The 10,990-nt window shown below is 40.8% G+C and overlaps 1 pseudogene; it reads left to right on the plus strand.

Annotated features, from left to right (window-relative positions):
- Positions 1-1,780: 1,780 nt before the first annotated feature.
- Positions 1,781-1,899, plus strand: LOC111742257 (annotated as a pseudogene).
- Positions 1,900-10,990: the final 9,091 nt, after the last annotated feature.

The raw sequence follows: 10,990 nt of genomic DNA on the forward strand, positions 1-10,990 counted from the left end.
CACTAGAAATGCAAGTCCCCCGAGCGCAGAGCACTGGTCTATCCTATCCGCAGAGTATGTACTCAGTTGTTATGAAGTGTTCTTGAAGATTAAACTTACGTACATCTGTATAAACCAGCAGGACCCGAGAACAAATGGTGCTTATTTTAGTGAATAATAACAATAACAACTAACATTTACTGAGGATTTACCATGTGTCTGCGTTGGGCTGTTTTACATGAATTATCTCATGTTCATCTGACAATGACCCCATACGGTGAGCATTATTATCTCCATTTTATAGGCAAGAAACTGAAGCTTAGAAAGGTCAAATAACTTGCAAAGGTGGCACGAAGAATAAGGGGAGAGCATGAATCCAAACCCACACCCACATTCCCCCTTTGCCACCACACTCCTCTGATATATATATATATTCAGAAAAAGCTATTATAAGGGAGATTTTTTTTAAAACCACTCTATGAAATGTTGGCAAAAATGTAGTAATGACATTCAAATGGTGAGAAAACAATGATGAGGGGAAAGTGAGAGGGTAGTGGCTTCTATTAAGTTGTGCCCGTACCAGGTTAAGCTGTTATATGATACATCAAGCATTAGCCATTATCAAGAAGACAGCATCTTAAAATGCACTGTATATGGCATTTTAATCATGATGATGTATAGTCTCTTGGAAGACTTTTAAGACATTTTGGGTTATCGTAATAATAGGGCCAGTGAGATACAGAATTTCCTTTTTACTTTTCAGGCCAAAGCGAGATGCTGGTATGGCGATTTCAAGTAGGAAAAGACATTGCTCTCTATCTGGTAAAAGAAAACCTATTATTAGCTAAATACTTCTATTTAAATGAGTTAAATTTAAATCGAATGCTCCAGCTGGTATTTCTTACAAACGTGAGCAGACTTAAGTTGCTTTGCAGTATTGAGATAATGTTGTATTTACAACTTAAGATAAAGTGTTAGCAAAGAGATCAAAATGAAATCGCAGGTCTATATTTAAAAATTATAATTCTGATTTGAAAATTTGCAAGGTATCTGACACATTAAGATTTTACTGATACCGATACACCAGATTTTTAAAACGGCACCATTCAACATCTCATAAAATTACAAGAAAAGTCTTTCTCCCTGAACAATGAAGGTAAAAACTAGCAGCAGAGCCCTTTGTTGACCCCCTTGAAATGGAATCAATTTAAGAATGTGAGCAGTTGTTAGATAGTATTAGTAATACAACTTTGAACAGAAAATTCTTATTACTCTTCTTTCAAGCTTCTGGATCAGACTCATTGACGAGTGTCAGAAACCTGCAAGACAAGTTGTTTAAAGACTGTTACTATTTGCAGGCCTCTTTTTTCCTGAGAATCAAGAATTACTTGATGCTGTGCAACACAAACAAAATATAGAAATTGATTACTGACAGTAATATAAAACTAGAACTGACATTCGTAACCACCAACTTCTGATTTCTGTGCTTATCAGAGCACATTCATTGTCCTCACTGATTTTTGTATTTTTCATGTATAATAAATTATTTAAATATCATGAATATTTCAAACACACTTCACAGTACACAGAGAATAATATGAAAAATAAGTTCTCACTAGGCAGTTTTAACAAATATTAGCATTTTACCACATTCAATTCTTTTTTTAATATTTATTTATTTAAATTAGTTTCACGTATACAGTACATTGGTTAGATATCTATATAGTTCATAAAATGATCCCCCCAATTGCTCCCTCTTTCTCTGGCCCTCCACCTAGCCATCATATTAATGCCAACTGCAGTCTACAGCCATGCCAGCCTGAACAAGCCCGATCCCGTCTGATCTCAGAAGCAAAGCATAGTTGGGCCTGGTTAGTATTTGGATGGGAGATCACCTAGGAAGAACAGGTGCTGTAGGCGTAAAAAGTAAAAAATAAGGGATTGTAAGCTGACAAGGTCCTTGCAATCTGTGAGGTCAACCAAGGGTTGCCTCGCCTAAAAAAAAAAAATGCTAACTGCATTCCCTATGCCGTGCTCCCCATCCCCATGCCCAGCTATCAACTACTAATTTGTACTCTTTAGCCCTTCACCCCATTCTCTCAGCCTCCCAACCTCCGTCCCCTCTATCCGTCACCCAATCGTCCACTATATTGGTGAGTCTGTTTTTGATTAGTTTGTTCTTTTTGTTCCTTAGATTCCACATATAAGTGAAATCATATGGTAGTTATCTTTCTCTGTCTGACTTATTTCACCCAGCATAATAACTTCTAGGTCCATCCATGTCATTGCAAATGGTAGGATTTCATTTTTTTTTAATGGCTTAATAATATTCCACTGTATATATGAACCATAATTTCTTTATCCAATCATCTGTTGATGGGCTTTTAGACCGCTTCCATATCTTGGCTTTTGTAAATTGTGCTGCCATGAATATTGGGACATTCAATTCTTTTTTTTAAAGACATGTATTACTGTATTTTACAGAATCTTTTGGTTCCCTTCTCTTATTAGAAGTAATTACCATCCTGAAGTCGCTCCTTCCTGTCCATTTTAATACTTTAAGCGCAGATGTATATATCCTTAAACACGCACACACACACACACACAATATATATATATATACTATTGTTTCTTTAACATTTGCTGAAATGATATACTGTAAATATCCTTCTGTAACATGCATTGCTTTTACTCACCAGAATCTTACGAAGATTTATCCAGGCCAATTTGTTTAGTTTTATTTCATTCATTTTTTTTTTCTTTTTTATTTAGGTATGTCTTAGTCAATTCTGGCTACTATAATAAGAATATCACAGACTGGGTGGCTTAGACAACAGACATTTATTTCTCATAGTTCTAGAGGCTGGTAACTCTGAGATCAGGGTGCCAGTATGGATGAGTCTGGTGGGGCTCGGGGGAAGAAACAAGCTCTGACATGTCTTTTCTTGTAAGGGCACTAATGTTATCGGGAGGGCTCCACCCTTATGACCTAATTACCTCTCAAAGTCCCCATCTCCAAATGCTATCACATTGGGGATTAGGGTTCCAACATACGAACTTTGCAGGGAACACAAACATTCAGTCCACAGCAGGGTATAATGCACATGCAATGAAATGCACAACTCTTAACACATAGCTTAAAACCTTTACCCAGATCAAGCTGGAGACCATTTCCAGCACCGCACAGGTCTTTGTGTCCCCTCCCAGTTCATACTTCTCAGGGGCAACGACTAATATAACCACTAGCACCATAGATTAATTTGGGCTATTTTGAAATTTATGTAAATGAATCATACAGTATGTGCCCTAAGAATCTGTCTTTTTTTTTGTTCAGCATTGTGTGTTCATCCAGTTTGTTACATGTAATAGTTGTTTGTTCTTTATCATTGGTATATAGTATTCTATTGTTTGAATGTAACACCACTTATTGACCCATTCAGCATCGGTGGACATTAGAGTGCTTTCAGTTTTGAGTTATTATGAATAATGCCGTGTAAATATTTGTGTACATTTTCTAGTGGACATATGTACTAATTTCTCTTGGATCTATATCTAGGGCTACAATTGTGGGTCCTAGTATAGGCATACTATACAGAGTTGAGTAGGTGCAACAGAGATCATATGGCTCAAAAAGTCAAAAATATTTACTACCATTTGTTTAACAAACATTTAGTGAAAACTTGTTGTGTCAGACATTGTTGTCAGCACCGAGAGGGTGTGAGAAAACAGACTAACATCCTTGTGCTTATAGAGCTGGCATTAATAATAATCGTGAATTAATAATCAGACATTGTCTAAATGTTTTCTTGGCTATCCATTGGTAAGACTTTTCTATTTTGTTTTTAAAAGCCTGGGCAGTGGCAACCCTTCATGTGTTAATCATGGCTAAGAACTTTGGCCTGAAAGAGTGGGATTTTCCCAAGGATCTTCTGGCATAAATTGTCCAGTTCCTACCACAGAAAATAGCATCCTCAAGTGGAAATTCAAAATCCTTCCTCACTAGCACCTCCCATCTCTGCGGAGTATTCTTGCAGTGTGCTTGTGCAGGATGCTTTGTACTTATAGACTGGGCTGGGCCAGCTCTGACCTCTGCCAGTAGACACCCTTGAAGTCGGCAGTAGTCACCCTCAGCTGCAAGGACAATGTGCAGTAATGCTTGGCCTAGTGCTCTTTCCTTAGAAGAAATGACTTGTTTTATGTTCCAACCTTTTAATATGCCCCCCAAGAAATTAAATATTCAGAAAACTTCCTCCTCCCCTTTCCCTCACTAAAAATTAAAGAAGAAAAAAAAGAACTCCAGAAAAATAGAAAACATCTGACCTCCATGAGAGTAAAAACAAGCAAACAAACAAATAAAACTCTTGTAAATTACTTTTACTCATAGCATGTGACAGTATCCATGAAAAACCGTGAAATAAAAAACAATTTAGAAAACACTGCTTTCAGTCCATGCAGTAAACACCTTACTTTGAATGTAGAGAAAGAAGTGCACACTTAGTAGAAAATATATTTCTTCCAGCTCTCATTAAATAAATGTTGAGTAAATATTTTAAAAATAGAGATTTGATGGGGCCCCACATCTTAGTTTTCCCTTGCCTAAGTCATTGTTTCCTCCACCTAGACTGTGAGCTCCACAAGGGAGGACATTCTTGCTTGTGACTAAATTCCCATTTGTGGAATAATACATGAGCATAGTGCTTACTCAGGAGAATTCCTGGCATAGCATACAGTAGGAGCTTAATAAACAACTGCTAATATTACTTGTGATATAGTAGTAATAATAGTAGTAAACACCATTGTTATTGTTACTATTATTATCATGATCATTATTATAGCAAAAGGGAGTTGTTGTTTTTTTTTTGATACTGACTAGATCAGCCTTCATATATTAAAGACTAAAGAAAAAGTTAGAAAACTGAGCAACACCACAATTCCCCTAGCTACGCAGACCAAGAACCTACAATTGTCCTTAATACTTCTATTTCCCTCATCTCTGACAAATATTACCAAATACTTGTCACTAGAGGCCACTCTCGCTTCTAAAGTTCCCTTAGTTCCATCCAAGACCATCATTCTAGTCCAACCTGTTGCCACCTCTTATATTCCACTGCAGAATTCTAACTGTCCCCCTCATCCACCAGACCCCTTCACTGGGGACCACAGTGATCCTTTCAAAATGCAAATTGAAAACAAACAAACCTTTTATTATTATAGAAGAAGTACATGTGTATAGAAGGATATATTATAGAAGAAATTTTTAAATTTCTAAATAAATTAATTTTTAAAATGTAAAACTTTATATTCCCAGCCCCAGAGATTACCACCGTTTACACTTTAGTGCATGTCTGTCCCATCTTGATAACATATGTCACAATTAAAATTTTGTATGTATTTGTATAATTTTTAAAAACAATGTGTATCTTCTCCAAAGGTGGGTAATAAAACCCCCTAAGGACAAGGACCTTCTCTGATTTGCCCAAAGTATAGCCTCAGTTCCTAACGGAGTGGCTAACACATGTTGGTAACTTAACAAATATTCATTGAGTGAATAAATAAACAAATGAAGTCCTTAAAAAAAGTAAACAATAACTTAGTAGTTATATTTTGGGGTGTGTGGGTCACTCACACCAACCCTCTTTCTTAGAATTAATTTCGTAACCCAATGGCTTGGCTGGCTGAGAGTCACATTTGTACTACATGACTCCACCCATAATAATTGATTGGGTCAGGGTGGACACATGACCCAAACTAGGCCAATCAGATTGTTTTCCCTGGGAACTGGAATCTGGACTCCAGAGACAGCCAGTAAGTGTCAGATGTGTCTGGAACTGAGGGACTGGTAGACATTTGGGTGGTGGTGGGGCTCGTGCCATGTCAGTGAAGAAACAGAGAAAAACAGTCTGCAGATAGAGAAGACTAGAACAGACACACAGTGCTAAGCAGAGATAAGAGATGGAGAAAGTGATCGTGTTCTCAAAGATTTGCTACTTCCTGGTCCTATCTACTCCAAGAAGCCCCGTATGGATAATGAGATACCTCTGTACATTGAAAATAAAGCCCCCTCTCCTTCTTTAGCTGGCTCAGCTCAGTTTCTAGTACTTGCAAACCAAAGTGTCTCAACTAAGACATGTACTATTCATATATTAGATGGTAAGATTCATCAAAGTGATCTGCCTAGGGCAACACTTTGTTGATAGCAGTCCAAATCCCAGCCAGATTCACCAAGGTGGGGAAACCCAGCCTACTGAGGCTTCCTTTGCCTGCTCAAGCCTACTGGGTAAGACATGAACCGACTATGGGGATATCTATGGAGACAGAGGGGGTAGGATATGAGCTGGAGTCAGACTCCCTTTGAGAGTCTTGAATCTTTCACCTGAAATAGACATATGGATTCAAACAGGACAAAGAATAGTAATTTCTATGACATTTTTGAATAGAGAACTGAAAAAAAAGAGGGGGGTCAAGTTAAAACTAGAGTCATATTTTTGGTTGTGCCTTCAGGCTATTTAAAGGAACTGCCTTTGAATTCCCCAAGGGATTTTTTTTCTGTTCTTTTTGTCATTCAGTGGCCAAATCAGGGTTTGCTGCCTTCTGGAAAATCCAGGGAATTTTGAAAAAGAAAATTTGTGGTGGCTTATGGTTAAAATGGAACCATGCAAACTGATCTTTTATACCAAGATGGTGTTGATAACCCCCTACCAGGTGGGAATACAACTAAAGGCATATTCGGTAGTTGAGACACATGGTATGAAACCATCCTCATTCGCATCCTTGAAGGTCTTAAAACACAGTACGCTAGTTTGGGGGCCAGATGTCTGGTCAGTGTTAGGGACACAGCCTGGAGTTATGCAATAATATTTTTTTCTTCCACTAATTTAATTGCATCCTCGGCCTCTTTGGCCATGCATGTTACCACGTTTTCCTCTGGTTTTCCAGGGCACAGTCATTTACTGAGGCTGGAACTTCAGGTGGTTCTATCCAAAAAAATTTCTGCTGCATAAGGACCCTCACCAGAGTCAGCTAACATGGGAAACTGAGACTCAATGGCACCATGTAAAGAAGCCTGTTGCGATTTTGCTGATAAACGTGGTTTTGAGATTCAGAGAGAGGTGGCTTCTACCACCTGGTGGTTTGGCAAACAGTGGTGTGGGGGCTATTATTATGGCTGCAGTTAGTGAACAGTGGGGCTGAGCCGACAGGGCAGTTCTGGGGCTTCAGCCTGGTCCCCTTCCCCGGCAACCAAGGAGAGGAGAAGTCAGGCCAGCAAGTTACTTCTCTCTGGGGAGAATGGAAGTTGGCCTCGCTGTCTACTCCAAGTTCAGGAGGGACCATCCTCAAGACACCCCTCATACATAAGTCTGTTAGGGCTGATTTGAGAGAGAGAGGGAAAAGAAGGAGAAAGAGAAAAAAAGGAGAAGGAGAAAGAGTAAGAGAAAGAGAGAAGCATGAGTGCCTTGGACTGCTCATAGCCTGTAGATTGGCAGTTTATCTGTTTTCAGGCGGTCCTGCTTGTTCCTGCCAGAGGTTAGCCAGGGACTGAAAGGGATACATCTTGGGCCAGCTGCTGGATAAAGATGCTAAAACCACTTTGGTCAGGAGGGGGCGCCAAATTTCACTCAAATGTGCACATCTTTGGGTAATGGGTTAGACTTCACTTTATATAATAGTTATCTACCATGCTAGGGCATGGTAGGGACCAGAAAGATCACCAGAAACCCACATATGGGAAGCAACTTCAAGGTCACAAGGCTGGGTTGTGGTTGAGCAGGACTAGAACCCAGGCTAAGTCTTGCTCAGAAACTGTTCAAGTCTTTTTAGACATCACTTTTATCAGCAGCATCTACAAATATCTGTTGAGATTCCAGAAATTTTAAAAGATAACCATTTATTGAGTCTTTTTTATGCATAAAGCCCTGTTATGGGTGTGCTGGGTGGGATGTGGGTGGCAGGTGACCAAGGTTCTGGGTGGCGGGGATAGGGAGGCCAGAGTCTAAGTTCACGGTCCTCAAGACCCTCGCTGGCTTCTTACTGGTTTAGAAGGCACAATCCAAGCAAAGCAAACTTGAAGAACAATAAAATATGCAAATAAGCATTCACTATGTAGCAATTGAACTGTCAGGAGGCAACATATGATTAGTAATCAACTGAATGATTAGCAATTGCCATAAACTTTCTGAAGAGGAAGAGAGAATTATACTGTGCCTTTGTTTAGCACTTACTGATTTCAGTGATTTCCTGTATTTTGTCTTCTTTGGGGTGGTCACGATGACTACATGGGAGAGGAGGTGGGTGGGCTCTGCATATGGGGAGCAGATAGGATTTGCATGTACACAAACCATCCCCCCCATCCCCGCCCCGCAAGACACACACGATCCCTGCCCTTGAGGAACGTTCTGCCTTGCTGGGGGTCCAGGGAGTGTGTGATGCTTGTGTGGATGGAGAATTGGAATGATGGACCCTGAGTTCAAGGAAGAGCCATGTTCTAGATCTGCCTGTGTTTGTAAATGTGCTAGGTGTGCTCTTTAAACAAACTCTGTCTGTGAATAGGCTCGTACGCGTGTTGGTGGACAAAGACAGCTAATCTGGAATTACCTGTATGTGTGGCATCAGGCAGCTTGCTTAGTTACCCTCAGCCCCAGTTTGCCTCTCTGTAAAATTGGAATAAATAACCTTTCTGGTCTTTTCCAGTTGAAAAATTCTTTGGCTCTAAACATCCTACAATTATGTTTTTGAAAAATCGGATTTTCAGGTATCAGTCAGTTTGCATCTTTATTTTGGGTCCTCTTTCCCTTTTTATCCTAAAAAAATTTTTTTGAAATTTTTACGATTATATTTTGTCATTTGAATTCACACAAGGTCCTGGGATTGGGTCATCCCCAGTTCATAAATGAAGGTGGCAAAGTAGGCGTTTACCTAATTCTCTCCAGCAGTACTAGCTCCTTGAGCAGATGTTCTCAACACAGACCACCCAGTGTACCTATTATGTGCCAGGCATGCTGGGGTATGAAACAGTGAGATGCAGTGCGGTCTCCAAGGAGCCTTCAGCCGATCTCAATCATTTCTGGGGAGCACCAGGCACATGTGAGGCACTCGGTAAATGTGTGTTGAACAGCAAGGAATGCTTAAGGTGCTGTTGGGAAAGAAAGGGTTGAAATGTAGCCAGGGAAGAAGGGGGAGCCTGTACCATTTTATACTTAAAGCATCATGGGCATACGGCCCCAGAAGGGAAAAAAAGATTTTCTCCCACAGGTATAAATAACTTTTACCCAACTAATCCCCAGAGATCTTGGTACCATCGGGTTGGGATGGGGGGCTGGCACTCAGTTGTTCCTTCCAGTTGAGGTAATTTGGGAGCACAGGGAGAATTGGAAGCACTCAAGTTGTTCTTGAAGAACCTGAGTTTAGGAGATGTCACCTTGTCTGGGGTTTCTCAGGCTGGAAGAAGGCCATCACCTAGTAGGCGAGCACTGAGTTACTAGGACTGCAGGGGAGCATGGAACTGCTTTCTCTCCTCCAGATTGCTTGTACTCAGGGTCATGTTCAGGTCCTGATCTGAAGCAGGAGGGTGAGTGGGAAATCGTTTGTGCCTCTTCAGTGAGCTGACTGCTCTGGCCCACAAGGGGACCCAAGGGCAAGCCAACCTCCCATTTCTTCTTTCCCTCCAATAGCTGGACACCAGCTCCCCTCACCAGGGGCTCCTCAGGCTTAATTAGTACTTCCCGAATGCTTTGCAGTCCACAGAGGAAGACTGGCCCAGTACCATTATGAATCCTTTTACTGTGAAGCCACAGGATGCCTTCCTTGATTTATCTTCAGAGGCTCTCCCGGAACTCTTCTCTTGAGGCAAGCTCAGTGCTAAAGGCCTATCCTGGGTCTGCCGCCTTCCCCACAAGGGGTCTTGCTCAGGCTGTGATGCCTTGACTCTTCCTTTTCCCATCACTGAGTGTCACTGCCAGATCATCTTTTCCTGGGACTCCTGTTCCAGCATCCACAATGGTTTTCCATCATTTTCTCAGATAGAGAAGCCCTGTGCCTAGTGTTGAGGTCCTTTACAGTTTAGACCTCCCCCCCACCCCCACCCCCACCCCCACACACACTCGCTCATTCTTCTTATTTCTTTCTCTTGTGCCTCACTCCCTTCCCTGACCCTTCCCCATGTGGACACTGTCGTTCTGGCCCTCTGCCTGTCACGAGCTGGTTCAGGCTTCAAGTTACATTTTGTCACTTCTCCTCGTTCCATCTTTTCTTCTCCCCCTGATCATTCATTCAACAGATTCTTGTATAGTGACTCCTACTGTGTATAAGGTACTATCCTTGGCTGTATGAAGAATGCAAAGAAGTATAAGATAACCTATAGCCAGTCCCTGTGCACAAGGCGCTTTCAGAGGAAATGAAGTGTGTTATGGACAAATATGCACATGCCCAAGCAGCTCAGGGCAAGTGCTGCTTCTGGAAGAGTTTGGAGGAGACAATATTCCAAGGTGCCCCAAACTCTGCCTATCCTCCAGGCCGAGCACAGGGACAGCCTCCTCCATGAAGATCTCCTTAATTACTCCATTTTCTTGAGCCCTAATGCACATTTTATTAATGGTATCCCCGTTCCTTAATTGGACTCTCTCTTTTTTGAGGGAAGGGACAAGCATCTGTGAAGTAGATTCAGTTTTCTGTTCCACAAACATTACTGGAACTCTCTCACTCTTTTGTCTCCCAATGCCTTGTAAATGAGCAGAGTATATGTGCTCAATCAATCCTAAAATTCAGAATTTTGGAGTTCTAGAATTCTAGACTTTTAGAGAAGAAAATTTAAAAAAATAGGTTTTTTAAATGTCAAAAAGCTATACATGCTAATTATGAAAGACAACTCAAAATGTCTCCGCAGGAGTTAACTACTGCTAAGAGTTTGGAGTCTACGTAGGAAGTAATCTTAAAAGACCATCTAGTTCAGCACCCACATTTTACAGATGAGAAACCTAAGGTGACTCTAATGCCTGTGTCATTGAGTTAAGTGATT

This window comes from Pteropus vampyrus, unplaced genomic scaffold (genome assembly GCF_000151845.1).
Source record: "Pteropus vampyrus isolate Shadow unplaced genomic scaffold, Pvam_2.0 Scaffold89, whole genome shotgun sequence".
Classification (NCBI taxonomy): Eukaryota; Metazoa; Chordata; class Mammalia; order Chiroptera; family Pteropodidae; genus Pteropus; species Pteropus vampyrus.